A 25,372-nucleotide genomic window follows, 5' to 3' on the forward strand; every position below is an offset into this window, starting at 1 on the left:
CTCTAAGGTGCCACAAGTACTCCTTTTCTTTTTGCGAATACAGACTAACACGGCTGCTACTCTGAAACCATGCAGCAGATAAGTTCTATTACTCCCTCCAGGGATCCATCTCAAGAGAAGCAGAAGGGAGACATTGTCCCACAAGTGACTGGGCTACAAGCCTGAAGGAGTGATCAGGCAACTCCTTCTCAACAGTAGTGCAGGGACACTACCAGTGGACGGGTGCTTTTTGATTATCTGAAGCAGCACCAAGCTGGGATCACTGTCTGGGGCTGTATTTTCCACTGCATGCATCCAATGAAGTGAGCTGTAGCTCACAAAAGCTTATGCTCAAATAAATACGTTAGTCTCTAAGGTGCCACAAGTACTCCTATTCTTTTTGCAGATACAGACTAACACAGCTGCTACTCTGAAACCTGTCTGGGGCTTGCTTCCTTCCCACTGGTGACTCCTGCTAAGACAACAGGGGAGGAGAAATTGAAGGACACATGCTGCAGCCCCCACCACGTAAGGCAGTTAGTTCCCTACTACTGTCCCTCTCTGGAGCCCCATTCAATCCCCCTCCACAAGTGGTAGTCTAGTCAGCCAACAGCCCTGTTCAATTTTCTCAGATCTTCCTCATTATCTCCTCCCCCCCACACACACACACACACAGGCAGAAAGGTTTTGTTATTGGTGTGCCTTGGTTCCTCCTATTCACTGCCTGTGGCACAGAAGTTTAAGTCTCCTGAGGGCTCTAATACTTTGGTCTAATTTCAGGTGTTTGATGGTGTTGGTGGCCTGCGATATACCATTGGGCAGATTAGATGATCTGGTGGTCCCTTCTGGCCTTAACGTCTGACTCTCATCTGCAATCCCAAGTCACTCACAGATCTGTATTCCCTGACAGATTCTTGAAGGAGGAAGAGAGGGAATTTTTCCTTGCCGGCTGCAAAGTCTCAGACTAGTAGCTGGGACACTGCCCAGATGCTCTGTTCCTCAATCAATAAACTTCCCTCTTCCGCCAGCAGCCGAGCAGTAACAGTGCAGTGTGTGTCCACTAAAAGGAGATACACAGCTGGGTGTCACCAGCATATTACCGCATTAGAGCCCTTGCCATCACCCACATCTTCGAGAGGCCCCAATGAATATGAGTGTGGGGGAAGGGCAATGACCCAGGCTCAATCCTGTGGGACTCCACACATAATGGCCCTTCAAAACCATGGACATCTGCCCACCACATTTCTTTGGTATTAGTCTGAAGGCAGTTCACTACTGCTCCATTCACCCCAGCAAGGTCATGCAGAAAGCAGGTGCTCCTTATGATCCACAGTAGACACAATGTAATATGATCGCCAAGGTTTATCATCTTATCCATAGTGGTTGTCCAGTGCCAACACCCAAAGCTGTGTCATACCCTTGCCTGAAACTTAAGAACATAAGAACAGCCATATAGGGTCAGACCAAAGGTCCATCTATCCTGGACAGGTCTATCCTGTCTTCCAACAATGGCAATGTCAAGTGCTTCAGAGTGAATGAACAGAACCAATAATCATCACAAAAAGAAAAGGAGTACTTGTGGCACCTTAGAGACTAACAAATTTATTAGAGCATAAGCTTTCGTGAGCTACAGCTCACTTCATCGGATGCATTTGGTCCACCAAATGCATCCGATGAAGTGAGCTGTAGCTCACGAAAGCTTATGCTCTAATAAATTTGTTAGTCTCTAAGGTGCCACAAGTACTCCTTTTCTTTCTGCGAATACAGACTAACACGGCTGCTACTCTGAAATCATCATCACATGATCCATCCCCCATTCCCAGCTTCTGGCAAAAAGAGGCTAGGGACATGATCCCTGCCCATCCTGGCTAATAGCCATTGATGGACCTATCCTCCATGAACTCATCTAGTTCTTTTTTGAACCCTGTTATAGTCCTGGCCTTCACAACATCCTCTGGCAAGAAGTTCCACATGTTGACTGTGCGTTGTATGAAGAAATACTTCCTTTTGTTTGTTTTAAACCCGCTGCCTATTCATTTCATTTGTTGACCCCTAGTTCTTGTGTTATGAGAACGAGTAAACAACACTTCCTTATTTACTTTCGCCACACCGGTCATGATTTTATAGACCCCCTTAGTCGTCTCTTTTCCAAGCTGAAAAGTCCCAGTCTTATTAATCTCTCCTCATACGGAAGCCGTTCCATCCCCCTAATAATTTTTGTTGCCCTTTTCTGAACCTTTTTGAATTCCAGTATATCCTTTTTGAAATGGGGCAACCAAATCTGCATGCAGTATTCAAGATGTGGGCATACCATGGATTTATAAAGAGGCAACATGATATTTTCTGGCTTATTATCTCTCCCTTTCTTAATGATGCCCAACATTCTGTTCGCTTTTTTGACGGCCACTGCACATTGAGTGGATGTTTTCAGAGAACTATCCACAATGACTCCAAGATCTCTTTCTTGAGTGGCAACAGCTAATTTAGACACCAACATTTTATATGTATAATTGGGATTATGTTTTCCAGTGTGCATTACTTTGCCTTTATCAGCACTGAATTTCATCTGCCATTTTGTTGCCCAGTCACCCAGTTTTGAGAGATCCTTTTGTAGCTCTTCGCACTCTACCTGGGACTTAACTATCTTGAATAGTTTTGTATCATCTGAAAATTTTGCCACCTCACTGTTTACCCCTTTTTCCAGATCATTTATGAATATGTTGAATAGGACAGATCCCAGTACAGACGCTGGGGGACACCACCATTTACCTCTCTCCATTCTGAAAACTGACCATTTATACCTACCCTTTGTTTCCTATCTTTTAACCAGTTACCAATCCATGAGAGAACCTCCCCTCTTATCCCATGACAGCTTAGTGAAGGTCCTACTAGGTCAGCAGGTTAGGTGCTGGAGCTTACACACAACTTTTCAATGATTTTGGCTAGACAAAGTTGGAGATCAGCCTGCAATTGCAATCTATGGGAGCTCAATTTACACAATATCACCTCCCCAAAATCTGCATTAGGCTGTACTTGATGCCCACAGTGCCCAACCTGGGCACTGGTGGTACAGCTATAGATTGAAAGGAAGCACTTCCTTCTCCAAAAAACATAGCCTTGCTTCCTCTACAGCGTTCCCAGCCTCTACTGGACCCAAAACCTGAGCTCTGAGTTTGACTAGTTCCAATGTTATTAAAAGATTGCAGGAGATATAAAGTGGAAAAAGTGACAAAAGTGAATTAAGAGTTAATTCTAATTTCAAGTAAAAGCACACAAGCACAGGCAATTCTGCACAAAAGCCACCATATTCCTAAAGGAACAAAATTAATCAGCAGTCTAAAAATGATTGTACTGATATAATTTCTCTTTCAACAGCCACACACCAAGACAGTAATAGGCTATTTCCTATACAGCAAAAATGCCTTCATAGAGGGATGGCTGGCCACAGTACTTCTACAGTGGCCTCAGCTTCCAAGAGGCACAGATGCCCCACTCCAGTGCAGAAAACCACTTTTCCCATCTCATAGGCAGGAGTTGTAAACCAAGCTGGATGAGCAAGCATCTTAGAGAGGTGATTAAGAAGAAGCAGAAAGCATACAGGGAGTGGAAGATGGGAGGGATCAGCAAGTAAAGCTACCTTATTGAGGTCAGAACATGTAGGGATAAAGTGAGACAGGCCAAAAGTCGAGTCGAGTTGGACCTTGCAAAGGGAATTAAAACCAACAGTAAAAGGTTCTACAGCCATATAAATAAGAAGAAAACTAAGAAAGAAGAAGTGGGGCCGCTAAACACTGAGGATGGAGTGGAGGTTAAAGATAATCTAGGCATGGCCCAATATCTAAACAAATACTTTGCCTCAGTCTTTAATAAGGCTAAAGAGGATCTTAGGCATAATGGTAGCATGACAAATGGGAATGAGGATATGGAGGTAGATATTACCATATCTGAGGTAGAAGTGAAACTCAAACATCTTAATAGGACTAAATCGGGGGGCCCAGATAATCTTCATCCAAGAATATTAAAGGAAGTGGCACCTGAAATTGCAAGCCCATTAGCAAGAATTTTTAATTAATCTGTAAATTCAGGAGTTGTACCAAGTGATTGGAGAATTGCTAATATAATTCCTATTTATAAGAAAGGAAAAAAAAAGTGATCCGGGTAACTACAGGCCAGTTAGTTTGACATCTGTAATATGCAAGGTCCTGGAAAAAATTTTGAAGGAGAAATTAGTAAAGGACATTGAAGTCAATGGTAAATGGGACAAAATACAACATGGTTTTACAAAAGGTAGATCGTGCCAAACCAACCTGATCTCCTTTTTCAAAAAGTAACAGATTTTTTAGATAAAGGAAACGCAGTGGATCTAATTTACCTAGATTTCAGTAAGGCATTTGATACCGTGCCACATGGGGAATTATTAGTTAAATTGGAGAAGATGGGGATCAATATGAACATCAAAAGGTGGATAAGGAATTGGTTAAAGGGGAGACTGCAACGGGTCCTACTGAAAGGCGAACTGTCAGGTTGGAGGGAGGTTACCAGTGGAGTTCCTCAGGGATCGGTTTTGGGACCAATCTTATTTAATCTTTTTATTACTGACCTTGGCACAAAAAGTGGGAGTGTGCTAATAAAGTTTGCTGATGATACAAAGCTGGGAGGCATTGCTAATTCGGAGAAGGATCGGGATATTATACAGGAGGATCTGGATGACCTTGTAAACTAATAGGATGAAATTTAATAGTGAGAAGTGTAAGGTTATGCATTTAGGAATTAATAACAAGAATTTTAGTTACAAGTTGGGGATGCATCAATTAGAAGTAACAGAAGAGGAGAAAGACCTTGGAGTATTGGTTGATCATAGGATGACTATGAGCTGCCAATGTGATATGGCCGTGAAAAAAGCTAATGCGGTTTTGGGATGCATCAGGAGAGGCATTTCCAGTAGGGATAAGGAGGTTTTAGTACCGTTATACAAGGCACTGGTGAGACCTCACCTAGAACACTGTGCAGTTCTGGTCTCCCATGTTTAAAAAGAATGAATTCAAACTGGAGCAGGTACAGAGAAGGGCTACTAGGATGATCCGAGGAATGGAAAACTTGTCTTATTAAAGGAGACTTAAGGAGCTTGGCTTGTTTAGCCTAACTAAAAGAAGGTTGAGGAGAGATATGATTGCTCTCTATAAATATATCAGAGGAATAAATACAGGAGAGGGAGAGGAATTATTTAAGCTCAGCACCAACGTGGACACAAGAACAAATGGGTATAAACTGGCCACCAGGAAGTTTAGACTTGAAATTAGATGAAGGTTTCTAACCATCAGAGGAGTGAAGTTTTGGAATAGTCTTCCAAGGGAAGCAGTAGGGGCAAAAGATCTATTTGGCTTTAAGATTCTACTGGATAAGTTTATGGAGGAGATGGTATGATGGGATAATGTGATTTTGGTAATTAATTGATCTTTAAATTTTCAGGGTAAATAGGCCTAATCCCCTGAGATTGGATATTAGATGGATGGGATCTGAGTTACCCGGGAAAGAATTTTCTGTAGTATCTGGCTGGTGAATCTTGCCCATATGCTCAGGGTTTAGCTGATCGCCATATTTGGGGTCGGGCAGGAATTTTCCTCCAGGGCAGATTGGAAGAGGCCCTGGAGGTTTTTCGCCTTCCTCTGCAGCATGGGGCACAGGTCACTTGAGGGAGGATTCTCTGCTCCTTGAAGTCTTTTAACCACAATTTGAGGACTTCAATAGCTCAGACATAGGTGAGGTTTTTCGTAGGAGTGGGTGGGTGAGATTCCTTGGCCTGCGTTGTGCAGGAGGTCGGACTAGATGATCAGAATGGTCCCTTCTGACCTTAGTATCTATGAATCTCGCAATGCCATCAGGTTATCTTTATATATTTGGGCACAACTACGACCAAGCCCTGCCATGTTGCTTTCAACCATTGTGTACATGCTAAATAACATGAAAATAGTAACACAAAAAACAGGCCTTTAAAAATAGCGACAGGTTTCAGAGTAGCAGCCGTGTTAGTCTGTATCCACAAAAAGAACAGGAGGACTTGTCACACTTTAGAGACTAACAAATTATTTGACCATAAGCTTTCTTGGGCAATAGCCCACTTCATTAGAAGCACAGAATGGAACATAAAGTAAGAAGCAGACTCCAATGAGAAACTGCTGAACTTGAATTAATTTCCAAACTAGATACCATTAACTTGGGCTTGAATAGAGACTGGGAGTGGCTGGGTCATTACACAAATTGAATCTATTTCCCCATGTTAAATATCCTCACACCTTCTTGTCAACTCTCTGAAATCGGCCACCTTGATTATCACTACAAAAGTTTTTTTTTCCTCCTGCTGATAATTGCTCATCTTAATTCATTAGCCTCTTAGAGTTGGTATGGCAAGTTCCAGTTTTTCATGTTCTCTGTAGGTATATATATCTTCTTACTATATGTTCCATTCTATGCATCTGATGAAGTGGGCTGTAACCCACGAAAGCTTATGCTCAAATAAATCTGTTAGTCTAAGGTGCCACAAGTACTCCTGTTCTATTTGCCTTTAAACATGTTAGTGTAATTTTGAACTACTTTCACTTAATAAACTTTTAAAGCTATTACAGGGGCAACACAGCTGAAATTTAAGAAGAGTCCTTCAAATTCTGAGTATCTATTGATGGATTTCATTATCAGATATGAACGAACAGTACCTTCATTATATTTTTGGCAGTTATGAGTATTATAGAAATAAAAAGATAAAAGAAGCCTCTTAAGTCATCTAGGTTGACTCTTGTTCGCCCCACACTCTCTGGCCCATACAAGACTATTACCTAGAATACTTTGTGCAGTATAATTTTTAATGACCAAAGCAATGGGGCTTTCACCAATATCAAAACTTCATCCAACATCTACTCAGTTAATACTATTTTAATTTGTATAAAAAATATAAAATCTAACTATAAACCTAGCTGCCTTTGAACAAAGTGATTGTTTTAAATGAAAAGAACCCTAAAATTAACATAGCATTAAGGAATGAATAATTCACCTTGGTTCTGCTTTTGAACCAGTTAAGTCACCTTGATTAAGTGCTCTGAAAACACTGAAACTTCATATCTTTTTTTCCATTCTCGTATATTTAGGGATTTTTTTTAAAAAGGTTAAACCCTGATAAGTCATGCTAGCTGCATCATTATAAATTACCTGAACTTTGGAAGTCATCTGTCCACATTCCAGAGCTATGAAAACAAGTGGGGGAAGGATATAAGGATTCCTGCCTGTCATTAAATACATTAACTATCAAGAAGAAAAGGAGTACTTATGGCACCTTAGAGACTAAAATTTATTTTAGCATAAGCTTTCGTGAGCTACAGCTCACTTCATCAGATGCATTCAGTGGAAAATACAGTGGGGAGATTTATATACACACACAGAGAACATGAAACAATGGGTTTTATCATACACACTGTAAGGAGAGTGATCACTTAAGATGAGCTATTACCAGCAGGAAGGGGGGGCGGGGAGAAGAAAACCTTTTGTGGTGATAATCAAGGTTGGCCATTTCCAGCAGTTGACAAGAACGTCTGAGGAACAGTGGGAGGTGGGGGGGAAAATAACATGGGGAAATAGTTTTACTTTGTGTAATGACCCATCCACTCCCAGTCTCTATTCAAGCCTAAGTTAATTGTATCCAGTTTAGCTCATCTTAAGTGATCACTCTCCTTACAGTGTGTACGATAAAACCCATTGTTTCATGTTCTGTGTGTGTATATAAATCTCCCCACTGTATTTTCCACTGTATGCATCCGATGAAGGGAGCTGTAGCTCACGAAAGCTTATGCTCAAATAAATTTGTTAGTCTCTAAGGTGCTACAAATACTCCTTTTCTTTTTGCGAATACAGACTAACATGGCTGCTACTCTAAAACAACTATCAAGCCTTCCCCTAAAACTCAACAAACAAACAAAAACACCTTCCAATAAGCAGCATCTACAAATGTACAAATAGCTAGAGCTTTGCAGTGTTCCAGTCTCTAGTCACACTAAATCCAGTGTTGCAATCTAATGTAACAGTAAATTAGAACTTTGTTTCCAATTACAGACCAAAAGTTATATTTTAAACAAAGCTGCTGCAAAACTACATGCATTACCAAACAAGAACGTCCCAAATTTTCAGCCACTAAATGTTCTTCAGAAATGACCTTGTTATTGAAGGGTCTGCATCTACACGGTTGCCAAATAAAATGTCAGATTGCACAACAGACTCAGATTCTTTACTCTAGACTTTTGGGGAAAAAAATTGTAAGTGAACCTGCTGTTTGCAACTGATAACAGTAGCCCTGATTTCTACTTCAAAACATACTAACAAGCAAGCTGAACACTTAAAATGAATAGCCCATTCTGCCACTTTTAGTCATTTTGAGTAATATTTAACTGCAAGGTGTCCCATTGATTCTAATGGGACTAATGGCAGGGTAAGGTACTGTAAGTGGCAGAATCATGCCCTAAACATTTAGAAGTCACAGCACCAGCAAATAATTTGAGATATTCTGCTACTAGCTAGCTATCTGAGGCATTTCTAAGGATCCTATCACTGTGATATCTAAGTGCCATATAATATCTCACAGCTCAGATGGTGGAATACTCAGACAACAGCCAAGTGGCCTGGACTCCTCCCCTGGCTGGGTCATTAAAACTCTCTGAAGGGAAGAAAACAGGCTCTAGTTAAGCAGTATCTCTCAATCTGGAAGCTCCACCTCCACCAGTTTGTTCACTGGACAAAGATGTTCCTCAAAGAGACAGGTAAGTCTATTGTTCCTAATGATTACTTAAGACCCCTGCAACTATAATCACATAGATAATGACCACGTTTTAGCTACTGAACCGACAGCCATAAATTTAATAGCTGAGCTACAGAAAAGCTCTGCTAGCAGGAACAGGAACTGAGCACTTGACAAGTGGCTAGAGACATTTTCTTTCATACAAAAAGAATCTTCTGAAGTTTTCATCAGTACAGGCAACAAATATTTAGGCTGTAAGAAAACAATCCACTAGATGCAATATATTTAAGGTAGAAGCCACTAAAGCTAACAAAACTTTCAGGCAGGAGATTCATTTCAACAGTATCTTATGTCACTAGAAGGGCATGATTTGCATTAATGCAAAAAACAAGTATGTCAGTGCCGCTCCTAGAGGTCAACCCTCAAGGTGTAATTGTCACTTACGTTCCACATTAAAAACTACACAACATGAAAAACATTTGCATACATTACATTTACTCCAAGCTAGGTATTGCTAACATATCCATCACAGTAACACCCAAGTACTTCTGGAGTTTGTATTCACTTATCAGGATTACATTTCACTTTAGAGAATCAGGGTTTCCTTGAGACTACAGGCTGGGGAAGAGAATAGGACATAACAGTCTCAATGGTTACAAACCAAACAAGACGTTAAGTTCTGTTAAGAAATGGAGAATACTTGAGGTATAACTGCATTATATAAATCAAACGGTACTCCCTCGGCTTGCATACTGTGTTCAGTTATGGTCACCTGTTCCAAAAAGAATCCAGCAGAAACCGAACAGGTCCAGAGAGTGATCACAAAAAGTGATTAGAAGAAGAGAAAGACTTCTGTAGGCAAAAGATATAAAGATATGGGGTAAACATTTTTTAAAGAGCCTGACTTTGTCCCATTTTCAAAAGTGACTTATGCACTGAGGAGTTTAAATCTTGCTTAGCTCTCATAGAACTTTTGTGCTTTTGAAAATTTAAAAAACAACGAATGGTTAACAGGCTTATCACACACTCCATATACCCTCCTAATACAAGAACAAGGGGATACCAAACAGAGTTATAATGTAACAAATTTGAAACTGATAAAAGGATTTAAAAAAAACACTCAGTAATCCCAGGCCACAAAACATTGGCCAAGAGCATATCAGGGTTCACAAAAGCTTTGGACATTCATATTATATGCAAAACAGTTAACAATGCATTTTTCCCATCTCTGTGGCACCTAAGCAACTCCCAAAGAGCTAAGTACAGAAACAATGCAAGCAAAAGTAGCTTGATTAGTTTATAGATTTCGTTTGGAGTTTTTCTGCTTGTTTAGATTTGCATGAATAAGTGTCTTGTATGCGAAGGTATGAGAAAACTGAAGGAAAGTTAACTGAAGACATGAATTTTGCAATTATGTCTGAGTGGCCAGTTCTGTGGTCATTCTTATCACTTGCAAGAGCTCCACAGCACAGGTAAAGCTCCTGTGAAAATTCTGTCTCCCATACCCTCAAGCCTCTCCCTATTGGCTGACAGTTTCATTACTGCAGTGGCATGTCATTCTTGTGGGTGTTCTTGTGAAGGGAGTAGAGATCTCACAAATAGCTTGGGCCAATCCCATGGAGGGCTTGATGACGAGTTTATAGAAAATTGTAAACACATTACAATAGGAGGGCTACTGTGTCTTGTACTAATTTTTAAAAAGCTCTAAGAGCACAGAGCTTCATTTCTAGATACGAGTTGTAATAATCAACCCCGGAGGTTATACAAACACATGGACCACAGAACAGCTTGATGTCGGATAGGATGGGGAGCAACCTTGTATGCAATCAGAAATGGAAATGGGATTTTTTTGCTTCTATGACTATTTGGCCATTTGGTTACATTCAGGAATCCAAAAAGATCCCATGGATATGAATACGGATATGAAGTGACTTAGGGTAGGTCTACACTGAAACCCACTCTCCTGCAGTAGAGAGTTTCAGAGCGCAGGTCAACTGACTTGGACTCGCACTACAGAGCCAAAAAAAGCAGTGTAGACATTACCACTCTGGCTGGAGCCCAGACTCTGAAACCTGACAATAGTCTCAAACCCCTGGCTCCAGTCTTAGTGGGAACATCCACACTGCTATTTTTAGCCTCACAGCGCAAGCTCAAGTCAGTTGAGGGTACAGACTCTCTGTTCTTGTTTTTTTCCTGCAGTGTAGACATACCCTCAATCGGAGAGCATCTATAGCGGGGGTTGTTATGAGGCAAGTTCTTCAAAGTAACTACCTTTTCTTACCAGCATCATCTATCTAGCAGGGGTCAGCTTTAACAAGCTGATCTTCACCCTAAAAAGATTTTGGCTAGTCATTCACAAGGCAGGGAGATGGGACTATTTGCAAAAAAGATGGAGACTAGTTTTGATGTGAATTGCTGGCACTTCAACCTAAGTTATTCCACCAACTTTCAGCTTACACACACACTTTCTCTCTTAGAAAAGAGAAGGCAGCCTCGGATAGTAGTTTGTGAAGACTTTAGCACTGAGCATGTTTTCTTTAATACTGGTCAGTCTTACGTCGACATGCAACCTGAGAATCCCATCCAGAATATGGCCAACCACAGGTGGGAGTTGCAGAAGTACCTTAGAAACACCTAGGGTGCAGTGTTCAGACTGGAGTTTTGGGACTTATCATATCAGAGGGAGTGTCCATATTGATGCTGAAATCTCTCAGGACAATGAGTCTTGTGAAACTCACCACTCTATCAGCTCCTCTTGGAAGCCTTTGATGTCTGGAAGTTTACAGACTAGCAGAAAGCTCAAGTTAGTGTTGCTTCTTGGACTCACAGAATAAGTGAATGTGCTCCAAGGATTTTGATTCAAGTGAGTTGTACCTGCATTTGAAGATGAAGGGAATAAAACGGCTATTTCACCTCCAGATTTGTTTACCCTGGGTTTGGGGTAACTAGAGTATCCTACAGGCACAAGGTGTTCTAAAAATGCATAAGGGATTTCAAACCTAATGATTCAGAACACAAACCAACAAGTAACTTCTCAGGATTAAGCATGAAGTTATCCATTATGAGGGTAGTATTCCTCTTCTGGTATTGCCATTTCACCAAAAATGAAGAAAAGCATTTTAAACTTTTTAATTTGGTTTCAACTTAGAAACTTTTCCATCATCTATGTTCCCTTAAACTGGATTTAACATTCCTACCTATGACTCAAGTTTAAAGCAAAATTCAACAAACTATTTCCTAACATGCTTTTATGAGTCAGCAAGGATGAGGCAAAATTGCATAAGAATCACATTTTTTAAAAAAGAAAACAGTGTCATACTAATAATTTAGCCTCATGCATGCTGGCCAGTCATACTGTGTTAAATACCAATTTAGTTGGACCTGAGTTAAACATAGTTAACTAAGTTTCAGTCCCAGTGGAGATATGGCTTATGTTAAAGGTAGATGGAGGTTTTAAGGGAACATGCGGCAGTAGAAAATTAAAGCTTAGTGGGATTACCACCCATTTCTCACCTCAGTCTATTTGCTCATTTAGCTCAATTTTAATCACAGCATCTATTTAAATGAGAGGTTTTATAAAAATGGGCTTCCCAAAACCAAAACTGAAAAGTGGCAGCTCAAAATTAGTTTATCTGCTAATGTTATTATGCTTTAGTATCAAAGAGGCAGAGATAGATGGTTGTAAAAATAATGCAGAAATTCCCATTATACCAGTTGACAGCCTGACCATATCTGGGTTGTGACTTCCAGGCAGGCTTATGGACACTTAAGCAAACCATTGTACAGCAAAACTTATGTTCTGCTCTGATGTTTCTGAACCCTACTGTCATCCCCCCTTCTCCTCAAAGCCATTCTCTCTCTCCTCTCAGTGCCAGTTAATCTTTTTACAGAAACTCACTGTAGAAATTAAACTCCAAATTATACCAGCTACATGAAAAGACCCTACTTCATCTCTTATAAGGATACATTTATCTAGCCTGATTCACCTTAAATTATAAGGAAGAAGAGTGACAATGCTCATTACACAGTGTAAACAAAAGTCAGGTTTAAGAGTAGCAGTTGTGTTAGTCTGTATTCTCAAAAAGAAAAGGAGTACTTGTGGCACCTTAGAGACTAACAAATTTATTTGAACATAAGCTTTCGTGAGCTACAGCTCACTTCATCGGATGCATTTGGTGGAAAATACAGTGTATATAAATCTCCCCACTGTATTTTCCACCAAATGCATCCGATGAAGTGAGCTGTAGCTCACGAAAGCTTATGCTCAAATAAATTTGTTAGTCTCTAAGGTGCCACAAGTACTCCTTTTCTTTTTGTAAACAAAAGTGTTACTTTAAGCCATGGCTTTTGTAACACCTCACTTTAACATTAGACAAAAATTTCTATGTAAAGAATTCCCAAATGAAAAAAATCTGAGTGTTAAGATTGTAACTATATCTCCCTCCAGAGGTGGGGGGATGTCATTAGAACCCTATAGTTTATGAACAAACCGCTTTTAACCCTTCCCCCATCTCTCATCACATTATGAACTATCCACAAAACTTAGATATAGATTTATGATAAATGTTTCAACTACTTTTAAAATGTCTGAAACCATTCAGTTGCTTCTATCTTCTATTTAGCTTAGGTAAATTCAAAGTTGTTTTAGAGGAGAAAATACAATGGGGGTCCCAAACTGATAGAACAAAATTCTGTCCAATGTAAATTCAGAGTAACATCACCAAAGTTATGGGTAACTCCAGATCTCTACCAGTCAAAGACAGCAGAATTTGACTTTCTAGAGTGCATGTGGCCAAGAAAGGCATCTGGTTGCACGCGAGCGATGAAGTCTTGGACAGTAAGCAGATGGAATTCCCACCATGCTCTGAACAGTACACAGCACACTGTTGTTCAGCCAAAATCAGGGAAATCATCTTAACTGTGGATGTTCACAGGTTTCCCTGTAGGACTTCTACAGTCACTGCCCCAACTTGGAGGCTGAATAAATCCAGGAACTCAACACTGAAGGAGAGAGAGAATCCCCTCTCTCAACTATCCTACTGATAATTTATACAAATCCTTGGGATTATTGTTTCTTCACAGTGCTCGAAAGAAAGTAGAAACACTTATTTCAAATGGAAGCAAAGTTTGACTTTGCACATTCCATATTTTCCACCAGTAAGTGCAAAGTCTCTATAACCATACCTACCACTTTCAACATCTAACCATCCTTTGCTACACATCTAGAGTGCTGTTTTTGTTAGTCACTGAAATTCTCACAGATCAATGCACAAGAAAAGAATCCTGACTTAAAACTTAACAGGATAGACAAACTTTACTTCTAAAAAAGCTGCTCTTCGGGCTTGGGAACACTTTGTAGTGATGTACAGAATTTTATTAGTAGATTTATTTTGTCTTGTAGATCACTGAGCAGCTCTATTGTGTGTGTAATTCTGCGCCAATCAAGGCCTATAGGAACACTTACCCTAACATATCAATTCCACATGAAGATCAAGAAAACAAAATTAAAAAGCCTGCCAAGCCACACCAGAGATTACATTGTGTCCAAAATAGAAAGATAATTTCAAGAACTCCATGTATCTGTCCACCGACTGTTTTTTTCCGCTGCCACCATGAGAGATACCAACTTCTGAACTACAGATCACATGCTCATTTTAGGCTATATCTATGGGAATATCAATTAAATAAGATATTGGGTGAGGTTCTGGGAATATTAGAAAGTAAATCAAAGTTCAGTAGAACCTGCAAAGAGACTTTGAACCTACATAGTATACTGGCCTTTTAAACACATTTACAGCCATACTACATTATTCCACAGTGCACAGGTTTCCGAAGTATGGCACACAGACCATTGGTGGCCCTTGAAGAGTTGGCGGTCAGCCTGTGTTGCCCTCTTTTCCCCATTTCAAATGCTAAATCTCATTAAAAAAAAACTAAAAATGTATTAATCACTTTTCTAATTTGTTTTATGTAAAAAATTGCTGAATTTTCTACAGAGATAGTAAGTGACCCTGAATCATAAGGGAAGTGGTCCGCTTGACTGTGAAGGAGAAGGAAAACATGCTATTAACATACATGCCATTCTGTAAATGTTTGAGAAACCTCTCCATAGCACCTTTCAACCTGACAGATCCCAAAGTCCTTTAAAAAATACATGAACAGCACTGAAACAGTCACCTTGTGGTGTAGAGCAGCAGCCAGTAGGTGCACACAACACAAAGCAACATTTGGAAATAGAGGGAGAAAAGGCAGAGGAAACCCTATCTCTTACAAAAAAAAAGTCCAATAGTATCTTTAATGTCCACCAGTACTGATGGGACTGTAGTTATTCAGGTTTCACAAAAAAAAACCCAACCCACAACACATATGGGAAGCTAAATGGTCGCCCCTGATGGAATTCAAAACTGTGTCTCCAAGAAATGCAGGCATTTCAAATCTGACACCAACAAGCTATGTACACAGAAGCAGATAATTTGTTTACACCACTTGACTGATGTCCTCAACTCCAGTTTACCATCTGTCTAGAAAGGGATGTTATCCGGAACATGAGCTCGTCACTGGACACTACTGCCTATCAGAACACACGTTCTGTTTACAGTTATACACCCAGAAGTCCAAGAGGAAAGAGGGAAAGAGGTTAATTTAACAAATACTTTTAATTCATTAGCATTTGCAGGCTCTCTTAGTATTATCTTGTTGTGACTGTTTTTGAGGAACCTAAAAGCTAGCATCTTTTATAGCAAAGTAAAGTCAGAATACCTACAGGATACTACTTGCATTACTAGAATATTAATTTAACAGATAAATACCTTACTATAACATCTATTGAAAAAACTATTGAAATATCTACTGTTTACCATGACATGTTTATACTTCTACAACATGAACATTAGAGATTCAATAGTAGCAAGCTGACAATCTAAATTTGTCCTAAAGCATTCAATAGTCTAATATTTGCTCAAAAATTTAATAGACTCCAAAGGTTAACAAATAAAATAATCAAATGAAGAGGCACAGATTTTGATGCATCTTTTTTCCAATGTAATATCTAGGGTTGTCTAGGTTATTTCCCTTTTAATATTTAAAAGGAGTGTGTGTCAGTGAACAGATGAAAACATAATAAGTATTACTATTCTGCTATGGGAAATTGTGGGAAAGGTATCACCATGAAGATCATCTGGTGTCCCAAGCATCAGATCTGGCCATCCACCCATAGATACACCCTCTATCTCCTTAAGTGATAGCTCTCTCTCACCTTGAAAGAAAAAGCATTATATTTAGCGGGTCCTATCCTATTCTGCAATTCCTCAGCAAGTGGAACTCCCCTGGATTCTAACAAAAGCGCTGTATACAGGGAGCAGAATTAGGCTCTGTGTATTAACAGCTTATGACCTGATCCAACTCCTGTTGAAGTGAATGGAAGTATTTCCATTGACTTCCATGAGTCAGGCCCTTATAGAAGACAAAAAGCACATTCTCCCCCTCTACCTGCAACTAGAATAAGAGTTCAAGATAGATGATAAAAATGAACTAGCAACTGTAACTATTCTGTGCATCTCATGGCAGAAAGATAGTCAGGGACCCAAGAGACCAGTTTCTCCGGTCTAGCAAAGAAAGTCTGAAGCCACAAGTTAATGGGGTCAGCATGGCAAAGCAAGTCCTAAAATAAGCTATTTTAGTTCAAATATACCTCCCGATGTGTGTGGGACAGAACAGTATCATTTCAAATTTTAGATCATTTACCTGATAATAAAAAATGAAAGATACACCAATGCATGTGTCTGGGTCACAATTTCAAAGAGGACAATATATTCTAGCTCTGCTTCCAAGACGAAGGTACACGCAGATACAAAGTGGGAAGGGCTTATCGAAGACAGGAATCTTGTAAAGAGATCAAGACACCAAAATGTTACTGTCTACAAAGTCAATAGGAAGAGGTGTTTCCAGAACCAATGGCAAGACCTTGAAACAGCACACCTCTATACTGGAAATGAACAATTTTCACATTTCTATGCATGTCTGACGACAACAGGAAAATAGGCATAGCATTTTAGAACCAAAGATTTGAACTAAATGCACAGCAACATGTAAACTGAAATACAGGCAAGGGTTACAGAATAATACATAAAAATAAAGTGAAAGAGAATGCGGAAGGCCGCAGCAGTTATCTGTAAGAGGATAATTAAAACCTGAATATATTGAAAATATTGTTAGAAATAAAATTACAAGGCAGAACAGATCCCAGGTTCATAGCTCAAAAGTCTAGTATATACTGCCAAGCAGCAACTTTTGGTAGTCAACTTACTGGTTTTCCTGATCCTTGGGTAGACGAGTAGTTTGTAAGTTTCCCCTGTACCCCGATATACTGTTTAATTCAAACAACAGTCTGCTATTTTTACCAAGATGATGATGAGCTTCACCTCAGTCTGCTACCAGACAGCCTGTTATCCCCTATACATTAGAATCACAGTGATGCATCCCCGGTAACCAGCACATAGGATTCAAGGCAAGCTGACATAGTGTCATGGTCAAAGCAGCATATCAAAGGCTCCTGAAATATCCAAAAGAAATTATAGATATAGCCCTGTTATCGGTGCATGTAAGAGTATTAGCAGAGAGGAGGAATGCAGCTTCATTACTACAACCTACCCTGAAACCACAGCCATGTAAGAGCATTAACTCTGTGGACCAACGCAGCTTCACTACTATAGACCCGCTCTAAAATCACACTGGACATCAAAGGAATTGAGATAAATGGACCAGTGACTGATTAGCTAAGAAAAGCCTGGGTGACACTGTCCTAAAATTAGAAATCCCAGACTGCAAGAAAAATTTCTTTAAAAGTATAACAACCTTTTGAAAGGGAAGATAAAAGAAGAATACGAGTACCAGGTACCAATTAAATGTGAAAATCCTTAACGAGTTTAACAGAGCAGGGATCGAAGGGACAAGTTACTGAATGTATGGTGCCCATCGAATACATTCACTAGGAAAGAAAAATTCTCTAATAATCAAGACTGCAGTCAGAGCCAATCACTGTCAAGGAATGTGAAGGCAGGGCTTTTGATTACAACTAACCCCCCTCTCCACACTCACACCCCAAAAAAAGACATAAAAATGAGAATAAAAACTAGATCTAGCAGCATCAAGAGCAATATTCCAGGGTGTCAGATCTTTAGCGAACTGTTCCATTACAGCCTTACTCCTTGCAATCTCCTGTCACCACATTTTGTCCACACCCTTTCACAAATAACTAAAATTAGGACACATTACAACTACGATGAACAAATGCCAATGTACTCAATAGTTGATAGATAAAACTGATATTAAAATTTCATCCTAATCAGATGACGATTCAAAAGGATATTAAAAAACTCTAAGAAAACACTTGGAAAATTTGTCATCAAGTATAAGAGGGTAGCAGCAAAAAAGCGATAGGTAAGGGTCAGAAATAAATACGGCTGGCTCAAAGATCTAATAAAACAGCTTTGCACTGCTATGTGAGAGGCAAACACTGGAAGCACTTCAGAGGCAGCAGACTGCTCCTGGGAGGGGAGAGAAAGGAATATGCAAAGCATTGCTAAACTGTGACCCCTCCAGCCAATTGAGCAGCACTGATGGATTCTTGGCGGGGAGGGGGGGCAGGGGAGGTAGTCGTCCTGCCCAGCCATCTGCAGAAAGATGGAAGCAGAGATGCAGGGCCAAGAGACAGCAGCAATAAAAGAAGGGGAAATGAAGAATCATCATGGTTTCATCAAGAATGTGAATGACCCCGATGGCTAAAAAGAGTAACTTCACCAAAATATATCAGAGATTAAGGCCATTTGATTGGATTATGGTCTTAATCTTGCTCACAAATCCATAGGCACATATTTCCACACACTACACCTCGGGGGGGGGGGGGGGGGGATAAAAAAAAGTAACTGTGATAGCATAACCAAGGGCACTAGATGTGCACCATTATATCTGATAACAAGCACTCTGGATTGTGGCAGGCCAAAAAAAAATCATCAGATTTTAGTTTATTTTCAACAATTTCCAATGGACTCAAAAAACTGAAACCACCAAAAATTTGGATAATCCAGATCAGGAGAAAATAATTTAAAAAAAAATCAGGACAGAGAAAAACAGAAACACAAGAATCAAAGGTTTCAGAGTAGCAGCCGTGTTAGTCTGTATTCACAAAAAGAAAAGGAGTACTTGTGGCACCTTAGAGACTAACAAATTTGTTAGTCTCTAAGGTGCCACAAGTACTCCTTTTCTTTTTACAAGAATCAAAGTATAAGTTATAACATGTACTGTTCTGTAAGCATATTTATTACAACACTTTTCTCATTCCAGTGCCATATGCCACTAGAAGTAAGATCTTGAATTAGAACCCAGAGGACAGTGTTGTATAAAACTCCAAACTATTACATATGAAAAAGGTAAACATCACCATGTCACACTGCAACCTGATCTGGGCATAAACAAGCCAAAGACACTAACCTCAGTCATGCAAACCGCAAATTCACTGGCCACTGGAGCTAAACCCACCATCTTCCAAGCATTTGTATTCAATGACTGTTTACTGGGCAAATGCCAATTTCACAGGCCCACTGCTAGTCCTCACAGAAGTGGGGTTTTTTTGTTGTTGTTTTTTACATTTATCAAATGGGTTCATTTGCATTCTTTTAATGACTAATCAGTGCTTGAATCTCACATCAGTCAGCAGGCTAAAGAAATAAATCAATGAATCCAGGCCATTAAAAATTACATCACAATAACAGCATCAGCCAGCAATCCACCTACAGTCTAAGCAAGCATCCATTCCAAACTCTATCTGGCCAGATTAAAATGCCAATTATCACTAGTCCATTTAGGTATCCTATCCCACATAAAATCACTATCTAGATATAAAAGCCCCTATTTGTCTAAAAATCCTGATTTAGGAATCATTGAGGGTAGTCCAATAATCTCATATGTAACATATTATCCACTTTCATTTGTAAACAATTTATTACCAAAAGAGGTCTTTTTAATTGCCTATGGCAATTAATGGTAATGATTTTTCTCATTTTATTCCTGCGAAGTGTGATCACTCACACAGCTGCCATGTGTCAGTACATGCAGAGGTTCCAATAGATTATGAAACTGTACATCACTGACCTTCCATGGAGAAAGAAAAACTGGGATTTTAAAGGTTTTCTTAGAGGTTCATTACAACGAAATTTAAAAATCAATACAATTCCAACATGCTACTTTAATATGCAACAAAGAAACTTATTGTTTTTGGTCATGGTCAATTTATACATCAGTTAGACTAATTTTCAAAGTACATAACACAGGATATGGTGTATATTGTGGACTGTACAGCGCATCTCTGTAAATCTGATGCTGTAAAATGACTGCAGTTTCCCCAAAGGGAGAAATAATCCTTCATATTTAAAGGAACACTGTCAAGTGATTAGAGAGGTTTACTGGTTATCTAAAGAAAAAGATTTTGGAAGGTCTTAAATTAAAAAAATTACTACAGCCTGTTCAGAAAATTTATAATATGAAACAAGCCACTAACCGTAGCAGGAAAACATTTAGACCTTTTAGAATGCAGGGTACAAGTATATGACAGGACATTCATTCTTCTCTTTCAGAGTGGTAGCCGTGTTAGTCTGTATCAGCAAAAAAAACCAAGGCATACTTGTGGCTCCCTAGAGACTAACAAATTTATTTGGGCATAAGCTTTCATGGGCTAAAACCCACTTCATCGGATGCAGGCAGTGGAAACAAAAACTTATGCCCAAATAAATTTGTTAGTCTCTAAGGAGCCAAAAGTACTCTTTTTATTCTCTTCTTTGTTGCACAGAGACCTGATGCTTGCCGAATACACTATATTCACTTTGCAGAAGAGTCCAAATAGAGATTGCGTCAATATGGCAACTTGTATTTGGGATAGTGGCCATGTATTCAAAATGCAGTTCAACTTGGTGCTCAGACTGGTTGTCTGAAGTGCAACGTGTTGTCTTCTGGCTACCAAAAATTATCTCCCCTTGTACTCAGCTCCCCATGCCTTCCCCCCGGATAGACATTGCGCTTTCCACTGAGAAAAAAAAAACTAATACTACAAGCTCCTACAATGGAGCGCACCCAACACTACAAATGCAGTCTCCAAGGCCAGACATACACGAGGAAAAAGCTGCGTTTTCAAAATGTTATAGATAACACATTTTAAAATCCTAGGGTAAACAGGGCCAGTTGTAGTTTTAACATTTCTTGATAATTTAGAGAAAAAGAATCCAAATTTAACAAAAGGTAGCATGTGGAGAAAACAGAATGGGAATAGCACAGTATTTTAAGCAACAATTCTGTTAACACACAGCTCAAGAGAATACATTAATGTTGACAATAATCCCACCACCCTCCATAATCAAGAAACAGAAAGCTGTTAAATTTACAGAAGAACAAGTGAAAAGAAAAAGATATCTTCCATAATAACCCTGCAAAACTCCAGAATGAACATTCCGAATATAATCATTAAAAAGTAGGGAGGGCTGTGCACTTTCAGGAATATTGATATAGAAACAAATTGCAATAATTCAAGCCATTCATTCAGATCTTTGCTATTGGAGCACTGGGTCAACAATGACTCAGCATGAAAAGTTAAGTCTTTTTAAAAAATATGTAGTCTTAATTACAAAGGCAAAAAACAGTGTGGATTTCCTCTCCCCCCAAATATGAATTAAATTCCATTTGAATGACTTAAAAAATGAAACAAGGCATGTTTGTGCTTTATTTCACCTGTTCAATGCAAACAAGAACTGTGCAACCAAAACACGGATTAAAAACAAGAACTTTACATTCAGTATTGTACATAAACTGCCACCCTCTTCATTATCCAACACCACCTTTGAGAGTTGAGCACTTTGGGTGTTACAAAGTGAGGTCCAAGCTAGACTAGAAAAAATAAAAGTAACTTTATATCAGAATGTGACACTAAACAGCTTTACAATTCAGGAAAATGAGAAATCATCAACATGGCTATTGCTGCCTTTCAAAGAGGTCTGGTAATTCCCAGCTCCTTTCACAGAAATAATGGTTAGGAACACACCCTCATCACCTATTCCTTGGATAAGAATGTCCTCACTAACCCATCTTTACCTCTAAAGGGTTCCAGTGATGAGAAATGCAGAATCTATGCAGAAAACACATCACCTTACTAAAAGGGACACACATAACTATCACAGAAAATGTTACCACCACAGATTCTTGAAGCCATCAATACATGAACAAAAGCAGATATAAATACATCATTTGCTTTGAATTCCCTCCTTCAATGTCAGCTCACAGCATCCCACAATCTTTACAAAATCAGTTATCAGTTCAAGCAAGCAAGGAAAAAAAAAATCGGCTCCCTAGTAAATCTGTCTGCTCATTCTATTATGTAAACCAAGCACAAGAACATACACAAATATTTCTTTTTCAAGTAAGAATGTGAATGATGGTAAAAAAAAAAAAAAACAGGTCCAAACCTTTAGTTCAGCACGCTAAGAAAATATTTACTGCCACACTCCAGAAAGCCACACTTGGCTATATTTTCAGACCTCACCGACTCACACTTTAAGAGAATAAACCTGAATTCCTGAGACAAAAATGGTGCACAACTCTGCCCTAGAGTGCAAATGAAACTAAAGGGCCTTTTAGAAACTGCAGATCATATTAACTTCCTGATTATACTTAACTGGCTAAAAGAAACTGTGTTTTCTGTCTCACAGGCTTTGCTAAATGTTCCTTGACACCATTTACAATTAAAAACTCATGACTGTCCTACTAAACACTGAAGTTATTTTGATTTACATCACATAGGAATGTTTTTATTCCATGACTATGTATCAGTGATACACAGGATTATATACACACATACATGATTTGATTTCTAATCTAAGTAAGAGACGATAAAACAAATGATCAGTGTAATCTTGCTAGCCCTTCACACAACTGCTCCCTCAGAGCTGTGGTCCAATCCTGCTGCCACAGAAGTCAATAAGTTTCCAGTTGACTTCAATATGAGCAGGACTGGACCTTAGTAACTGATTATGGGAAGGGTTATTACAAACATATGCAGCTTGATACCCCCCAAAGGATGTGCTAAAATGGATATATATGTCTGCACTGAATGGACAGATAAAGAGAGATGACCCTCCAAGAAAGTCAATTTATTCTATTTTAATGTAGAGAAGCATTTAAAGCTGCAGTGTCCAATCCCTTTGGGACAACTGCCCCACTTTACCAGCTAGTGCCTGATGCTTCCCAATTAACTGTGCATGATACAAGCTCACTGAGACAACTGGGACTCTCTGATCCTCAAATTTTGCCCTCAGACTGGATAGACCCCTTGTTCTATAGAAGATGGTGGCTTCTAGCAGTGGCTAGTAGAACAGAAGGCATGATGAACTGGTGCCCATCACTTGTCATTCAACTGCATACACTAACCCACCACAGAACTTATTTTATGGGGTGAAGCTCGAAGGTGGCCAAGCTCATGGAGACAGACAGAACTCGTGAAGAGACACATGAGCAGGAGGGGGGCAGCGATGGCAAATGACAGGAGGGAGTCTCTACTGTACCAGTCACAAAACCCAGAGATTCCAGCGACTGGAAAATCAGAGTTCTCCATCTGCATGGAGATGCTGGGAGCCAAGGGAGGAAAAATCAGGTCTCTTTTTGTGGGGATGAGGGGTCTTCCCTTCCCCCCCCCCAGCTCAGAGAAATTATTTATAATTGAAAGAGAGAGGGTAAATTTACTCTGGACCCCTCCCCTAGAAAGCACAAAGCAAAGAGGATAAAGAGGGCGAGGCCTAAAATCTGCCGCACTGTGCCTGAGGACTAAGGAAGGGGACATATCTTGAAATCTCCTGGCACTGAGGGTCGAGCAGACCACCCTAGGACATGGGAGGAGTGAGGTAAAGGGGTGTTAGGGAGAAAACCCTGGGAACAGTGAACAATATTCCCTGGCAGCAAACAGATACTTCCTCATCCTCCCGCTGGCACAGGAGAGGGGGCTATCCCTTGACACAGGAGAAAAAGGATGGGAGAAAACCCTTGGCAGGAGGGTGGGGACTGACGCAACAGCCACCTAGAAGGAAGTGAGAGGATCCATGTTCCCTGGCACTGGGTGGCTCCCCCATTTAACCCTCCCCGAGGGCCACAACGAGGGCTAGGAGGCTGCTTCATGGCACCTGGTCGGGGGGTCAGGAAACGAGGGCGCATTTCCCCACTCTAAGAAGGGGGCGGCGGCTGAAGGAGGCAGCTCCTCGCTCCCCCCGCGCAACGAGGCGCCCAGGTGGAGGGGCGGGCAGGCAGTTCACCGCCCGCCTCCCCCATGACTGGGGGGGGTGGAGAGACACACCTCCCTTCCCCCCCCTCCCGGGGCCTGAGAGACGGGGACAGTCACGCTCCATCCTCCCCACTCAGGCCCCAGGGGCTGGAAAGGGGGGCGGGTCACCCCCCCCGCCCTATGCGAGGAGAAGGGGCTGCTCCCCACGTCAGAGCGGGGATGGGGGGGGTCATTCCCTGTTCTCTACCCCCCCCAAGCCACGGGGTGGGGGGGGTTGCTCCCCAGGCTCCCGCCCACATGCCGGGGCTGGGGGAGGTGGCTCCCCTCCCCCCATGCCAGGAAGGGGGGGGTCGCTCCCCACCCCGCCCCCCCACATGCCAGGGTGGGGGGGGTGGCTCCCCCCTCAGGCCGCGGCAGGGGGTGGGGCCCGGCCCCATTGTTCCCGGCGGCGCGGCGGGGGGGGGGGCGATACCTACCCTGGCGGCGGCGGGTCCGGCCCGGGACTCCGGGAGGCGGCGCCGGCGCCATGTTTCTCCCCGGGCGGCGGTGGGGGCTGGCGGGGGGGGGGGGCGCGAGTCCCTCTCGGGGCGGGCTCGGCCTGTAATGGCGGCGGCTGCCGCGACTCCTTCCTCCTCCCCTCAGACTCCGCCGCCGAGGGCCGCGGGAGCGAGCGAGCGAGCGCGCGCGCGGGCAGCAGGGGGCGGGGCCGCGGGCTCCGGCGGCGCGAGGCTGGGGGGGGGGAGGTGCGTCGGCGTGCGCGCGACGCGAGGGAGCCTGGGGCGCGCGCGCGCGCCGCCGGCTCTGAGCCTGCTGCACCACGCGCGGCCACACCCCTCCTCCAGCCCCAGGCACGCTCCCACGCGTGACACCCCCCACGCACGCCCCTCTAGCCCCATGCGTGACCGCACCCCAGCGCCTGCCCCCTGCCCGGGACCCCCCCACATTCCCCCACTTATATCCCGAGCCCCCCCCCCGCACACCCCACACGTGCCCCCCACTCCATTCCTGCCCACCCTCCCCCACTGCCGTGTACACCCCCACACATGCCCCCCACTCCATCCCTGCCCACCCTCCACATATATGCCCCCACACAATATGCACACCTCATGCACGCTCCCCCACACCCATGCATGCCTCCCAAACCCACGCACCCCATATGCCACATGCTTAGGGTCCCATGGAAAACATCATTCCAGCTCTACATACAAAATGAGGGGGTCGGAATTAGCTGTGTAACCACTCAAGGAAGAAATCTTGGAGTCCTCGTGGCTAGTTCTCTGAAAGCCTCGGCTCACTGTGCAGCAGCA

General features: G+C 41.6%; 1 protein-coding gene across 1 annotated transcript in view; it reads right to left on the reverse strand.

Moving 5' to 3' along the window:
- ARHGAP35 (Rho GTPase activating protein 35) overlaps window positions 1–24,756 on the reverse strand; it is a 111,521-nt gene extending 86,765 nt beyond the window's left edge. The window contains exon 1 of the mRNA XM_043501612.1: window positions 24,542–24,756. The gene's annotated coding sequence lies outside the window, so the exon portion shown is untranslated. The remainder of the gene's footprint in view (window positions 1–24,541) is intronic.
- Window positions 24,757–25,372: the final 616 nt, after the last annotated feature.

The sequence above is a fragment of the Dermochelys coriacea genome, chromosome 23 (assembly GCF_009764565.3).
Source record: "Dermochelys coriacea isolate rDerCor1 chromosome 23, rDerCor1.pri.v4, whole genome shotgun sequence".
Classification (NCBI taxonomy): domain Eukaryota; kingdom Metazoa; phylum Chordata; order Testudines; family Dermochelyidae; genus Dermochelys; species Dermochelys coriacea.